The following is a 14,566-nucleotide window of genomic DNA, read 5'->3' on the forward strand; positions in this document are numbered from 1 at the left end:
AGCTTACACCTCGCTTGTCCTCAAGCGAAAGCCAATATCAAAAATCATGTCCACATGTTTAGAGAGAGAGGTGTCGATAAAAACAAAATACAGACATAGTAGCATCATGATCATTATTATAACAACAACAAACTTTATCATATAGCTTCTCATGAACAAGTAACAATTCATCACAACATCGAAGTAAAAAGCATAAACATTATTGAAAACCAAGAAACTGTGTTCCCAGTCAACTTTGCAACTACAATTCATCATATTTTTAGGAAGGGTCTCGTATAGGAGCCTCTTGGCAAGTCCACATACTCAATCATCATTTAATCTTCTATGATTGCTAACACTCACAACATATATATGAGCAAAAAGTTTCAACCGGACACATAGAAAGATAGGGGCTAATAGTTTCGCCTCCCAACTCATTCACCTCCAGGGTGAGGTCAATAATAATAACTCATGATTACTCGTATCCAACCGGGTATATGTGCCTAGATCTTTCCCTGCCACATGATGCTTTCCAAAGAGAAAAATAAAAAGGAATAGAGAAGAATACTTTGACTCTTGCATAAAAAGTAAACACATAAAAGTAAAAGATAGGCCCTTCGTAGAGGGAAGCAGAGGTTGTCATGCGCTTTTTGATTTTGTATGCACAATCTCTTAATGCAAAATAACGTCATGTTATATTGCCCCTTATGATAGCAACCTTTATTATGCAATCCGTCACTTTTATTACTTTGCCATCACAAGTTCGTACAACACTTATTTTCCCTTACACTAAAGGATCAAACAAATTTTTTATCAGTTTTTATTGCCTTTTTGCACCGATGACAACTTACTTGAAGGATCTTACTCAATTCATAGGTAGGTATGGTGGACTATCAAACATGAGTTTGGGTTCAAGGGTTTTGGATGCACAAGTAGTATCTCTACTTAGTGCGGATTTTTGGCTAGAAAAGATATTGTGCAAGCACCACATGTTGAAGGATCTATGACAATATAACTTCGATGTGAATATGAACAAACATAAATCATTATGTTGTCTTCCTTGTCCAACGTCAACAGTTTGACATAAGATATTTAGTGGGGGCTCACAATCATAAAATATGTCTAAGATAGTGTATTTGCATGTGAATCTTCTCTTCCCTTATTAATTCTTTCATGAATTGCATTATTGACCAATGCTATGTTTGTCAACTTTCAACAAATTTTGCCACTTATACTTCTCCTTATGTGATGTCATTACTTACCATAAGATTAGCATATGATATTTTTCGTTACTTTCTTTTATTTTGATTGAAACATAAAAGTAAAGAAGCAAAAACTCAAACTAAACTTTATTATATAACTCTCACTCGACTACATAGATAGATAGATCACGAAACTAACACTTGAAAATAGATCATACTAAACTTCTATTCAACTAAATCATGAAATAGCTAAGGATCAAACTAAGATAGGTAAAGGTAATAAAAGTGATGGCGATACGATACCGAGGCATCTTCCCCAAGCTTGGCACAAGCCAAGGGGAGTGCCCATATCCGTGTACTCAAGTCTCCTTTGGTGATGAAGATGGTGGTGGTGGTGAAGAGGTAGTCTTTTTCTCCAACTTGTGTCGGAGGATAAAAGATTCCTCCCTTAGATCATCATTTTCCTGCTCAAGCTTTAATACCCTCTTGCATAATGCTGCCTTGCTCTCCTGCAGCCTTTGGTTTGTTTCTTTTGTCAGGAAGGCTTGACTTATTGAATTCCACGTGCGTATCTCCAGGTTGAGGTAGTGGATCTTCATCCTCATCGGAGCTATCATCCCTGGCTGTCTCCATGTCAGCGTCTTCCTCCTCATCCGTGGTCCAACCGCAAGGATCCTCCTCCCTATAGACTTTGGGATTTGCGATATAATCAGCGACATAGCTCTCTCCCTCTGAATCTTGAGATGACATATTTTCAGATCTGCCAGGAAAACAACACGCAAAAAGAACAGAGGATTTCTCCGCGATGCGATGGTCAAATCGTCCCGGGGTATATATACATATTTTTTATCTTGAAACAAGAATATGGAAGGAAAATGGAGTCAGGAAGGTGCCCGAGGGGACCACCACCCACCAGGGCGCGCCAGGTGGGGCAGGCGCCCAGGTGTCTTGTGGGCACCTGGGTTGCCTTCCCGATTATTTCTTACTTTCCTTTTTTCTAATATTCCAAAACTGACAGAAAATATTTTTACGGATTTTTCGGAGTCCGTTTACTTACCGTATCACATACCTCTTCTTTTCCAGGGTTTTGGAGTGTTCTAGAAGGTTTCTTTTATGTGTTCCTCCGGTGTCATGGTTTTGATAATGTTAGTTTCAACATTAATAGGTGTACCTAAAATATAGTGCTTAATTCTTTGTCCATCGACCACCTTCAGATTGGTACCTTCGGCATTATTAATCTTGATATCTCTAGAGCGATAAACTTCTTCGATAATATATGGTCCTTCCCATTTGGAGAGAAGTTTTCCTAAAAAATATCTAAAATGAGAATTGTACAATAGAACATATTCACCAACTTTGAATTCCCAGTTTTGGATTCTTTTGTCATGCCATCTTTTAACTTTTTCTTTGAACAATTTGGCATTTTCATAAGCTTGGGTTCTCCATTCATCTAGTGAGGTAATATCAAATAACCTCTTTTCACCATCAAGTTTGAAATCATAATTGAGTTCTTTAATTTTCCAATATGCTTTATGTTCTAACTCAAGAGGCAAATGCCATGCTTTTCCATAAACCATTTTATATGGAGACATACCAATAGGATTTTTATAAGCTGTTCTATAGGCCCAAAGTGCATCATCAAGTTTCTTAGACCAATCGGGACCTATTGACAGTTTTTTGTAATATTAATTTTATTTCTCTATTGCTAAGTTCAACTTTACCACTAGATTGAGGTTGATAGGGTGATGCAATTCTATGCTAACATCATATTTAGCAAGCATCTTTCGGAAAGCACCATGAATAAAGTGCGAACCACCATCAATCATTAAATATCTAGGGACTCCAAACCCTGGGAAAATAACTTATTTAAGCATTTTAATGGATGTGTTATGATCAGCACTGCTAGTTGGAATAGCTTCTACCCACTTAGTGACACAATCAACATCAACCAAAATATGTGTGTACCCACTAGAGGAAGGAAAAGGTCCCATATAATCAAAGCCCCAAACATCAAATGGTTCAACAACAAGTGAATAATTCATAGGCATTTCCCGACGCTTACTGATATTACCTATTCTTTGATATTCATCATAAGACAAGAAAAAATTACGGGCATCCTTGAAAAGAGTTGGCTAATAAAAACCAGATTATAATACCTTATGAGCAGTTCTATCTCCTGCATGATGTCCCCCATAGGCTTCAAAGTGACACTTTCGTAGGATTTGTTCCTGTTCATGCTAAGGTACATAACATCTAATAATACCATCTACTCCCTCTTTATAAATATGTGGGTAATCCCAAAAGTAATGTCTTAAGTCATGGAATTTTTTCTTTTGTTGGTATGTGAAACTAGGCGGTATAAATTTAGCAACGAGATAGTTAGCATAGTCAACATACCAAGGAGTGTTATGAGAAGCATTTATTACAACTAATTGTTCATCAGGGAAGCTATCATCAATAGGTAGTGGCTCATCAAGAATATTTTCTAACATAGACAAGTTATCTGCTACAGGATTCTCAGCTCCTTTTCTATCAGTAATATGTAAGTAAAATTCTTATAGCAAGAGAACCCACCTAATGAGTCTAGGTTTAGCATCTTTCTTTTCCATAAGATCTTTTATAGCAACATGATCGGTGTGAACAATTACTTTGGAATCAACAATGTAAGATTTGAATTTATCACAAGCAAACACAACTGCTATTTTTTGTCTCAGTAGTAGCATAATTTTCTTTGGGCACTGTCTAGAGTTTTCCTAGCATAATGGATAACATTTAATTTCTTATGAACTCTTTGTCCTAGAACAACACCAACATCATAATCACTAGCATCACACATAATTTCAAAAGGCAAGTTCCAATCAGGTGGTTGAATAATAGGTGCAGAAGTTAAGGCTTTCTTAAGTGTTTCAATGGCTTCTACACAATCATCATCAAAAACAAATGGAACATGCTTTTGTAAAATATTAGTAAGAGGCCTAAATATTTTAGAGAAGTCTTTAATAAACCTCCTATAGAAACCAACATGACCAAGGAAACTACAAATACCTTTAGTGTCTTTAGGACACGACATTTTCTCAATTGCATCAACTTTAGCTTTATCCACTTCAATACCTCATTCAGAAATTTTATGCCCCAAGACAATGCCTTCATTAACCATAAAGTGACACTTCTCCCAATTAAATACAAGATTAGTTTGTTCACATCCCTGCAAAACTTGATCAAGGTTGCTTAAGCAATCATCAAAATAAGTTCTGTAAACGGAGAAATCATCCATGAAAACCTCAACAATCTTTTCACAAAAATCAGAGAATATAGCAGTCATACATCTTTGAAAGGTAGCAGGTGCATTACATAAAACCAAAGGGCATACGTCTATAAGCATAAGTTCCCGAAGGTCAAGTAAAAGTGGTTTTATCTTTACCAAGTTGTGAAACAGGTATTTGAGAGAAACCAGAATATCCATCAAGAAAAGAAAAGTGTGTGTGCTTAGATAGTCTTCCTAGTATTTGATCAATGAAAGACAGAGGGTAATGATCTTTTCTAGTAGCTTTGTTTAATTTTCTAATAGCAATTACCATTCGATAGCTAGTCACTATTCTTTGTGGGATAAGCTCATTTTTATCATTAGGAACAACAGTAATACCTCCTTTCTTAGGGACACAATGAACATGACTTACCCATCTACTATCAGCTATCAGATAGATTATACCTGTTGATACGTCTCTAACGTATCTATAATTTTTGCTTGTTCCATGCTATTATATTATCATTCTTGGATGTTTTACAATCATTTTATAGCAACTTTATATCATTTTTGGGACTAACCTATTGACATAGTGCCTAGTGCTGGTTGTTGTTTTTTGCTTGTTTTTACTTCGCAGAAAATCAATACCAAACGGAGTCCAAACGCAACGAAACTTTTTGGAGATTTTTTCCGGACCAGAAGACACAAGATGGGCGAAAGAAGTACCAGAGGGGTGCCCCGAGGGGGGCACAACCCACCAGGGCGCGCCTGGGGGCCCAGGCGCGCCCTAGTGGGTTGTGCCCACCTCGGTGGCCTCTCGCACCGCCTCTTTGCTCTATAAATACCCCAGAAATCCAAAAACCCTAGGGGAGTCGACGAAACACAATTCCAATCGCCAGAAGTTCCAGAACCACCAGATCCAATCTAGACACCATCATAAAGGGGTTCATCATCCTCATCGGTGCCTCTCTGATGATGCGTGAGTAGTTCATTGTAGACCTATAGGTATGTAGTTAGTAGCTAGATGGCTTCCTCTATCTCTTTTGATTCTCAATACATTGGTCTCTTGGAGATCTATTTGATGTAACTCTTTTTGTGTGTGTTTGTTGGGATCAGATTCATTTTATCCATGGAAGTTATTTGAGTTTTGATCTCTTATAAGCATCATTACTTATAGCCTCGTATTTCTTATTCGAATCTTTGGTTTAGTTAGGCCAACTAGATCAATTTTTCTTGCCATGGGAAGAGGTGCTTTGTGATGGGTTCGATCTTACGGTGCTCAATCCCAGTGACAGAAGGGGACATGACACGTATGTATCGTTGCTATTAAGGATAACAAGAGGGGGGTCTATTCCTACATGAATAGATCTTGTCTACATCATGTCATTGTTCTTATTGCATTACTCCGTTTTCCCATGAACTTAATACACTAGATGCATGCTGGATAGTGGTTGATGTGTGGAGTAATAGTAGTAGATGGAGGCAGGTGTGTCAGTCTACTAATCTTGGACGTGATGCCTATATAATGATCATTGCATGGATATCGTCATAATTATTTGAAGCTATATCAATTGGCCAATAGTAATTTGTTTACCCGCCGTATGCTATTTTTCTCGAGAGAAGCCACTAGTGAAATCTTACACCCCCGGGTCTATTCTTTATCATATTTGCTTTCCGATCTATTATTTGCCTCTTTTATTTTCAGATCTGTTATTCCAAAAAACCCAAAACATCTTGCTACTATAGACCAATCTATCTTTTACCCAGGAGGGATTGACAACCCCTCTTACGCGTCGGGTTGCAAGTATTTGTTCTTTGTGTGCAGCTACCATTTACATAGTGTCGCATGGTTCTCCTGCTAGTCTGATAACCTTGGTCTCATCACTGAGGGAAATACCTACTGTAGCTGTGCTGCATCATCCCTTCCTCTTCGGGGGAAATACTAACGTGGACACGAGCCATCACCTGCTTCTAGAAGCTTTGGTATTTTAGTTCTTACAACTTCTTTCATCTTAGGATTCAATCGTCGTTGATGATCAACAATGGGTTTAGCATTAGGTTCCGTATTAATCTTGTGCTAACAGAGTGGGACTAATGCCCTTAAGATCATCAAGAGTAGATCCAACAGCAGCATGGTGCTTCCTAAGAATTTTTAATAATCTATCTTCTTCATGTTCTCAAAGGCTAGCACTAATAATAATAGGATATGTCTTTTTCTCATCAAGATAAGCATACTTCAGAGTGTTAGGCAATTGTTTTAATTCAAACACAGGATCACCTTTAGGTGGAGGAGGACCTCCTAGAGTTTCTATAGGAAAATTGTGTTTAAGGATATTTTATCTATTTCATTTCTTTCACGCAAGTGCACATCATTTTCATGGTCTAGCAAATATTGTTCTAAAGGATCAGTACGAGGTACAACAATAGACACTACAAAAAAAGGACACATCCGTGACATTTTGGGCCGAACGAAAAAACATTCTGTCATACTTATGACACTTCTATGACGATAATTGTGACAAAACCCGGTATCATCATAGATGTAGTGAGCTCCTACTTCTATGACAAAAAATCATGACAGAAAATGGGCTTTTCATCCTAGGCAGGCCGGAGACGTAGCTGCATGACATTCTTTGGGCCGTCCATGATGGAAAAAAACGTGGTAGAAGCGAGGGCGAGGAAAATATCGGGGAGTTCCCGGTTACGGTGGGTGGTCGGGGGCCGAGCGATGCATGTTTCTCTCATACATGTACGTGCGTGGGTGTGAGGCATTGGGCTCTAACTGAACCCGAGCGAGGCGTTCGCCTACTGAACCCAAGCGATTGCACTGCAGGCTACGAGTTACTGAACCTGAGCGATCGATCGATGGCGGTTAACTGAACCCGATCGAGTGATTCCTTCGCTACTGCTGCTAACTGAAGCCGATCAAACCTGCTGCCCCTAGATGAACAGTGAGCATTGTCGGGGGGGTGGATGAACAGTTCCCGGGGGGGATGAATAGGACCCCGTGGCAGTAGAGGCCGTTGCCGCTGGATGAACAGTACCCCGATCGATCGAGCCAGTGGATGAACATGACCCCGTGGAGGGGTGGATGAATAGGACCCCGTGGAGGGCTGGATGAACAAGACGACCCCGCGGAGGGCTGGTTGAACAGTAGCCAGTGGAGGGCTAGATGAATAGTAGCCCATGGAGGGGTGGTTGAACAATAGCCGGTGGAGGAGCGCGCGGTGGAGGCTGGATGAACAGGAGCCCGTGGATGAACAGTCGTAGGTGGAGGCTGGAGGAGGTCGACGGTGGATGAACAGTAGCCCGTAGAGGCCGGAGGAGGTCGACGGTGAAGATGAACAGTATCTCGTCGAGTCCCGTTTTGCGGTACGCCACACCCCTCCCGATGAACAGGACCCCGTTTCGATCGTAGCGCTCCAACACAAGTCCGTTTCCTCCATTTTGCGGTACGCCACACCCCTCCCGATCAATAGGACCCCGTTTCCACCAAGAGAAGTCCATTTCCTTCATTTTGTGGTATGCCAGACCCTTCCCGATGAATAGGATCCCGTTTCGACCGTGGTCGGTCGAACAAAAGGCCGTTTCCTCCGTTCTGCAGTACGCCAAGCCTCGTTTCCATCGGTTGTTCCACCCAAGCCGGTTGGCTCCCGATGAACACGGCGACGCATTCCGTTCCGACCCAGCCGGTTGGCTCCCCATGAACACGACGACGACGTAGTTTCTCCATTCCGACCAGCCATATACATGAGCCCTGGCCGTACGTATGCGCGAGTAGGCGTTCAAGACCCTGCCCGTATGTACGTACGTGGCCGTAATTTCTTTCTTGCACCCTGGCTGTACGTACGTGTACATGCTACGTGCACGCCTCTACTACGACATGTGCGCGCCTATACTACGACACATGCCCTTCCTTACACGACCACGGTTCATCGCTGCAGCCTGCAAACATACCGATCGTATGTACATACACGTTAGCGACCAGAATGACAATGCTACGTACGCTTCGACCAGGTGGGTCCTAACTGTCAGGCACTTCCTTCTGTGCGAAGATGTAGCTGGTGGGTCCCAGTAGTGAGGGGGGAACATTTTTTTCGCGAAATACGGTGCCCCGTTAGGTGGGTCCCTGCTGTCAGGTGGAGGAATAATTATTTTGCGTGTAATAAGGAGGCAATTCCTTGCTGCTACCGTGGACCCAGCTGTCAGCCTCTCCACTGTCGGATTACGGGTTCTGGAAAACCCTTGAGGTTTGAACACCGGGGTGCGCATGAAAATCTCTCCCTTCCTCGCTCACTCTCGCAACGATCTCTAGGCCTAGCTCGTCGATCCCAAGGAACAAGTGACACGAGAGTTTATACTGGTTTGGGCCACCGTTGCGGTCTAATACCCTACTCCAGTGTGGTGTGGTGGATTGACTCGCAGGCTGAGGATGAACTAGTACAAGGGATGAACAACCTGCTGAGGAGAGGTGTTCTTTAGCTCGGTGAGCTTGTGTGTGTGAGGATGGAGTCAATCATCCGTCCCTTGCTAAGGTGGTGGCTAGTCCTATTTATAGAGGCCTCGGCCCTCTTCCCGAATGTTTAAGCGGGAAGGGATCCCACAACGGCCAATTTTGAAGGGGGACAACTACTACAAGTTATCCTAACAAAAGGTGGTCTTCGCCTGCCAAAGGCTCTGGTGGTGACGCCGCCGTGGTCTCCGCGGTGACCTCCGTCCTGCCGTCCTGCTGGTCATGGTCTTGTTACATCGATATGGAAACCTTTGCATGATGCCTCGGGACTCCTCGCCTGCCCGCTTCCTTAGCACCAAAGAGGAAACTGGCACCCTGCACCCACTGGCGCCCGCCTGGCCTTGGTTGTCATGGCTCACGTCACGTGAACCTCGTGAGGTGACCCTTGCATTGATATCTCTGCTCCTTGGGAGCCAGCCTAGGGAGGCTACCCCCAGGAGGTCTTGGCGTTGTCCACCTCGCGAGGCTTGGCCCCTCGCGAGGGTCTTGAGTGGTTGTTGATGAAGATGGGCCGTACCATGCCGTTGGTGGAGCCACGCCCTGGGCTGCAAGCAGGCAAGTCTGGGTACCCCCATTCCCAGGACGCCGAGAGTAGCCCCTGGGCCCAAGGCGCACTCAGACTTGGCTTCGAGGCGAAAGCCAAGGGTCAAGTGCGGAGCACCATGGGCCCAATAGCCTGTGGCCTCGATTAACGTGTGGTGATTGATAGGTCGCGTGCGTCTCCGCTACCCCATGTTGCCTCGGCAACTGCCCGACTTGACGAGACCCTGCTACATGCAGAAGAAAATCATCATTACCTTAGATCGTGGAGGCTGGCGGTTGGCCTCCCTCTGGCTATAAATGAGGAAGGGCTGAAGCCCCCGTTGCTCATATCTTCCTCCGTCCCGCTTGCTTCCTCTTCTTCCTATTTGCTTTGCCGCCTTGCAGCGACACCCATGGCGTCGACAAAGTGATTCACGGCCGCGGAGAAGGGGAAGGCACTCCAGGAGGGGCCCGACTCTCCGCCGCCCAAGCGGGGACGTGGCCGCCCCCGCAAGCACGCCGCGACTCCTGCCATGGCCGCTCGGGGGCGCGAGCGGACTTCCTTGGAGTCTGGCGCCATTCCTGGCGGCCACGGCGGCGTCCCCTCGCGCGGCGGGAGCCGCCCAAGATGCGGCAGTCCTGTCCACGAAGGGAGGCGCGCCATGGTCGCCCGACCTCCTCAGTCGCGCTTCCACTCGGCGGAGGTGCTGCCGGAGTTCGCCGTGTGGTCGGAGAACCTGGCCAGCACCTGGCTTCAGCTTCCGCGCTCCTTCGTCGTCGAGCTGCCGGCATCGGGTCCCGGCGGCCTCTGGCTGCAGGCCGACGGCTGCTGCAGCAAGGCTTCATGGGTCACGGTGGAGGTCTGCGCCGCGGGAAACATAGCCTTAGCCCGCGGCTGGCAAACGTTTGCCCACGCGCGCGGCCTGGTAAGGCTGTGCACCCTCCACTTGAAATACGACAGGGCCCTGACCCTCTTCGTGAGGGTGTTCGGGGAAGATGGTCGCCGCCGGGTGCTGCCCTAAGGACGGTGAGGGCAACGAAGTACTCGGCCTTGGCGACGGCCGCGACGAGGACGAGGGAGGCCTTGCCCCCAAGGATGGCCGCGACTCGTTTGGCGACGGCAGCTCCTCCTCCGACGAGAGCTCCAGGAGTGGCGGCTACGACCAGCAGCCACATCGTTGGGCTCGCTTCGAGGACGGTGGCGGGTCGTCCCGTTGTCGCGCCCTGGTGAAGCGTGAGGAGGGCTCCGGCTGAGTCCGGGGGGTTGATCCTCATGAGCATCCACGCCGTTGGAGCCGCTTTTGCCTGTCCTTTCCTTTCCTCCTGTATTGCAAGAACAAGTATGGGGCCCCGCGGGGGCGTGCAATGAACTGCAGTGCTTATGCTGTTTGGTTCCATGTTTATCACTCTTGTGTTGTGTTATGACGTTCATGCTCCGTGTAGACTTAGAAGGGTAACTTAGCTGGATGCGCCTAGGGTAGTCTTGCTCGGGGGTCGTTGTCCTCGGAAGGCATCACAGAGCTGCAGAAATCACTAAGACGTCTGTTAGGTGCCTTGCCCTTGCTTGCGCGAGGCCTCATGATTGTGGCCCAGCGCACCATGTTACGGTACCCGTGGGGCACAGACTTAAGGGAGGGTGCGCCAACCGCAAGCTCAATCGAGAGTGCCTCGTGAAGGTCAGGGGAGCCAGAACTCTGGAGCGACAGGGTTTTGGCGAGGCGTGTTCGTGGCCTGGCGAGCGCACACACCTGCGCAGCCCCCGCGCGAGGCATGCGAGGGAGAGCATCGAGCAACTGCCGCCCTCCCTGGTACAAAACAAAGAACCAAGCGAGGAAGTAGGGCAAAGAAAGGGTCCAACCAAGCAATCGAGAAATGCCAGAACTCCAAAAAGGGGCAAACCAACTACAGAAAGCAAATGAATAGCCGCGTTCGACACCTAATCTAGTCTTCTCACCAGCGCGGAGCTAAGTGCTGCCACTAGGACGTGGGAGGGAGCCCCCGAGGCTCGAGGGCGGCACTCTGGAGACTCCGGGGTGTGTACAGCCCCACTCATTATTACGTGAGAGTGTCACGAGCGGAGACCTTCACAGGCACTGGGCCTTGCTTCATGGGTAGAACTTCCCGGAGGTGCTGGATGTTCCAAGCATTTTGGATTGGTATCCTGTCCTGTGTCTCCAGGCGCATGGCGCCAGGCCTGGAGACACAGGCAATCCTAAACGGGCCCTCCCACATGGGTGAGAGCTTGTGCAGCCCTTCCCTGGAGAGCACCCGCCTCAGGACGAGATCACCCACCTCGAGCGTCTTGGAGCGGACACTGCGATAGTGGTACCATCGCAACACCTGCTAGTACCTTGCCGCCCGGAGCGAGGCTTCACGGCGGCATTCCTCCCCCAACACAAGGTCCATCCGTCGCATGGCATCTTGCTGCATCTCATCAAACGCCAGGACCCGCACGGAGCGATGCCTGACCTCGTGTGGGAGAACCGCTTATGCTCCGTAGACGAGGAAGAACAGGGTCTCACCTGTTGGCTTGGTGGCGGTGGTGTGAATGGACCATAACACGGACTGGAGCTTGTCGTGCCAGCCCCTGCCGCAGGCCTCAAGCTTCTTCTTGAAGGTCCTAGTCTTGAGGCCTCTCAAGACCTCCGTGTTGGTGCGCTCGGCTTGGCCGTTGCTCCTGGGGTGTGCTACCGAAGCGTAGCAAATCTGCGTTCCAAGGTTAGCACAATATGTCTTGAAGAGATTGCTAGTGAACTGCGAGCCGTTATTGGTGATGATGCGGTTAGGGACCCCAAACTGGTTCACTAGGCCCTTGATGAATTTAACTGCTGGCCCAGCTAGGATGGTGCAGACGGCTTCCACCTTCACCCATTTGGTGAACTTGTCGATGGCGACGTAGAGGTAGCGGTAGCCCCCTGGCACTCGAGGGAATGGACACAGGATATCCAGCCCCCAAACCACAAACAGCCAAGAGAGTGGGATGGTCTGGAGGCCCTGAGCAGGCTGGTGGATTTGGTTGGCATGGAACTGGCAAGCCTCGCAGGATTTCACCAGCTCAGTTGCATCGCTGAGTGTCGTGGGCCAGTAGAATCTGCTGCGGAACGCCTTGCCAACTAGGGTGCGTGACGACAAGTTATGCCCGCAGTCTCCGTCGTGTATGTCAGCTAGCAGCTCACCCTTGCTTCGTGGAGATGCATCGCAAATAAACATTGTTTGGTCATTTCCTGTACAACTCACCATCCTGGATGCAATATGCTGTAGCTTGCCGAGCCACGCGCTCCGATTCCTATTCTTTCTCCGGCAGTGTCCCCCGCAGCAGGTATGCCTTGAATTTTTCAGTCCAGTACCCCTCCCGAGTCTCAAGCGCAAGGCGTAGGCGTGCCCCTGAGGTCGGGCCACAGGCGGGAGCTCCTGAGGTTGGTGGTGGTGGGAGCTCCTCTCGAGAGGCTTAGGTTCCGCAGCCGGAGGGGCCGCTGAAGGCTTAAAGAGTCGCTCCTAAAAGACGCCGGGCTCCTGGGGCTGTCGCCTTGATGCCCGCTTGGCGATATCGTCCGCTTCCTTGTTTGTGCCACGGGGCACATGTTGCAGTTCTAGGCCCAGAAATTGCTTCTCCATTTTGCGTACCTCCGTGAGGTATGCCTCCACGTGCTCGTCCTTTGGCTCGTATACCTTGTTGGAGAAGTTGAAGAGGAGCTGAGAGTCGCCCTTGATGGTGAGGCGCTTCACCCCCAAGGCTGCTGCAGCCTTGAGGCCGCCGATCAAACCTTCGTACTCCGCCATGTTGTTGGAGACCTTCTCACCCCGCTGGAAGCTGAGTTGCACGGTGTAGTAGAGTTTGTCTTGAGTGGGCGAGGTGAGCACGGCTCCGGCCCCCACGCCCTGGCGTGCGGAAGCGCCATCGGAGTACATGACCTAGCCGTTTGGCGCATTACTTCCTAGCGAAAGGGATCGGTTCTCACCCGCTTCGGGCTCCGGAGCATCGGTCCATTCTGCCATGAAGTCGGCGAGTGCAGCTCCCTTGATGACCCTAGTTGTGCTGAACTCCAGCTGAAATGCTTGCAGCTTGATGTTCCACTCGGCGACTCTGCCCACTACGTTGGGGCTCCGAAGCACCCTCTCTAGTGGGTAGGCTGAGACGACCTTAATTGGGTGGCCTTGGAAGTAATGGTGCAGCTTGCGTCAAGCCACCATGAGCGCGAGCAGGAGCTTCTGCGGCATGGGGTACCGTGCCCTTGCGTCCCGTAGTACCATGCTGACGAAGTAGACTGGGTGCTCGACGAGGGCGGGAGCGTCGGTGGAGCTTTCGGCCTCCGGAGGGTGTGGTGCCTCCCCGAGGTACGGGGACCTCAGGAGCTTGGTTGCCCACCACGGCCTCCATAGGCCTAGAGATGCCATATTACGGGGTCCGATTGTCCGCAGGCCTCATCGTGGCTTTAGCGGCGCCATCCTGATGCCACTCTGTCCCGGCTAGAGGTTCGGCATTACGCAGCGTTTCCTTGGCCCGGCGCTCCTCCCGGAGTGCCACTAACGCCGCGCTGGATGAATGGGGCGTGGCGGCCAGGTAGAGCACTAGGGACTCGAGGGGTCGAGGCGCGACCATCACCGGAGGGCTGGTCAAATATCTCTTGAGGTCTTGAAATGCCAGGTCAGCCTCTGGGGTCCACTCGAACGAGCCCTTCCTCTTCATCAGCTTGAAGAACGACATGGCGCGTTCTCCCAGCATGGAAATGAAGCGCCCCAACGAGGTCATGCAACCCGGGAGCTTCTGCATTTCCTTGAGAGTTTGGGGCAGGCTCATGTCTTCTATTGCCTTAACCTTCTCCGGATTTGCCTCGATCCCCCTATGCGACATGAGGAAACCCAACAGCTTGCTCGAAGGGAGGGCGAACATGCACTTCTCTGGATTGAGTCATAGGTCCACCTGTCGCAGGCTGGCGAAAGTTTCCTCCAAGTATTGTATGAGGGTTCTCGCCTCCTGAGATTTCACCATGATGTCATCGACATAGGCCTCAGCGTTGCTCCCGAGCTGTTGGCCTAGGGCGATGTGCATTAGCCGCTGGAAGGTTGCCCCAGTGTTGCGCAGTCCGAACGGCATGTAGGTGTAGC

This window comes from Triticum aestivum, chromosome 2A (assembly GCF_018294505.1).
Source record: "Triticum aestivum cultivar Chinese Spring chromosome 2A, IWGSC CS RefSeq v2.1, whole genome shotgun sequence".
In the NCBI taxonomy this organism is placed as follows: domain Eukaryota; kingdom Viridiplantae; phylum Streptophyta; class Magnoliopsida; order Poales; family Poaceae; genus Triticum; species Triticum aestivum.